We start from the raw sequence: 2,134 nt of genomic DNA, 5'->3' as shown, positions 1-2,134 counted from the left end.
GAAATTTTTGTGATGAGAGGGATATTAAGTGTCAATCAACTGTCCCCTACACCCCACCCTTGAATGGTATTGTTGAGCACATAAATAGGACCATTCAAGAAAGAGTTTGAAGTATGCTTAGTCAAGTAGGCTTACTACAACACTTTTGGATTCAGACTGTTACCATTGCCATACATTTGATAAACAAATCTTTGTGCGCTCCTATTTACTGTTAGGTTATAGAGGAGGCATGATTTGGAAAACCTCCCTCATATGCACATCTCAGAGTCTTTGAATGTGAGGCCTTCTACCATGTACTCAAGGAAAAGTGTAATAAGTTGGGTCTTAAATTAGTGAAATGCATATTTCTTGGTTATGGAGATGGAGGTGAGATAGGTTATCGCCTATGGGATCTATAGGCTTGGAAAGTCATCCGCAACCATGATGTTACCTTCCATGAGGAGAAGATGCATAAGCAACCTGAGCATGCAGTTAAGGTATGCATGGTGATCTTTCAAAAGGAGCCCTACAACCAACTAGATAGCTTACAGTACAACCGATGCTCCAATGACCCCTGAGCATGTAGTTAAGGTATGCATGGTGATCTTTCAAAAGGAGCCCTACAACCAACTAGATAGCTTACAGTACAACTGATGCTCCAATGACCCATGATCATGATGTTAGACAAGATATATAGGTCCCATAGTCTATTTTGAGATGGTCAACTATATAGATAAATGTCAACTTGACCAATTTGTGCCCTCTATGGACTATGTTATGGTGATAGACTCTGGTGAGCCTCTTACTTATGAGGAAGCCATACATAGAGGTGACAGTCACTCTTGGGAGAGGGCCAAACAATCTTAATTTGATTCCCTATTGAAAAACCGTATATGGGATTTGGTTCCTTTGCCTAATGGGAAACGTGCATTGCCATGCAAGTAGGTGTATAAGTTGAAGAGTACCCTTGGATGCCCAAGCTAGCATACAAGGCAAGACTCATTGCTAAGGGTTCTAAGAATGAGCATGGTGTTGACTTTGATGAAGTATTTCCTTATGTAGTCGAGATGACTACTCTATGATTGGTTTTGTCCTTGGTTGCATAGTTAGATTTGGACCTCTATCAAATGGAGTGCATGCAAGAAGTGAGCTTTTAGGTGAGTTTTTTTTGGAAACCTCAAGTTTTATTCCACATAGTCCACTTGGTCCTCTTTTTCTTTTGGCCATATATTAAGCACCAATGCTTCTTCTCCATTGCCAACACCACCCACGGGGGATTCACTAGTAGTAATAAGGAGACGTCACCTGCATGCAAGAAATATATGAAAATACCCCTTATCTACCCCCTATTTATGGGAGCTTACCTAATAAAATGTATCTTCCTTCCCTTAAACAACCCCCCTCTCTTACACTCACGTGGTACCATACGGTAAACCCTAGTGGACCCCCCGGGCCACCATCTTCGCCACCACTACCACCACCACCACTAGCACCGCCAACATGACCACAACATCTTACTCTCTCCCTTATCATTAGAAACATAACCAATTCTCCTCTCTCTCTCTCTCTCTCTCTCTCTCTCTCTCTCTCTCTCTCGTATGTCGGGGACAAACCACCAACATTTCACTCCCCTCAATAACATTATCACCACTAGCACCACCACTACACCGCCACATCTTACTCTCCTCATCAAAACCACAATTGATTCTCCTCTCTCTCTCTCTCTCTCTCTCTCTCTCATAGACCCACAACATGCATCTCCCTCTCCCCCTCCCCCTCCATAACACACACACACACTCTCTCTCTTTGTCTTTTTCACCCCCAACTCAGTCATTTATCCTCTCTCTCTCTCTCTCTCTCTCTCTCTCTCTCTCTCTCTAGCAATGCATTCGAAGTTATCTCTCCTTAACTTATTTATATCACTAGAATAAGCTTATATTCTTATCTTTGATAATATTATCACAATGTTAATGGTTCAATTATGCATACATATGAGATATCACACTATATATACATCCCCTCTCTCTCCCTTCTTTGCATGCATTTTATAATTATAACTTGATGTGTTAGTATTTTAATTATGCACATAGAGCAAACCACAAACACATCCACTTATACTTGCACATTGTTCTCTCTTCCTCTTTTGATTAGACTT

This window comes from Lygodium microphyllum, chromosome 29, assembly GCF_053477565.2.
Source record: "Lygodium microphyllum isolate KBCC chromosome 29, Lygodium_microphyllum_v1.1.10, whole genome shotgun sequence".
NCBI lineage: Eukaryota > Viridiplantae > Streptophyta > Polypodiopsida > Schizaeales > Lygodiaceae > Lygodium > Lygodium microphyllum.
Note: the sequence above shows the minus strand (reverse complement) of the source record.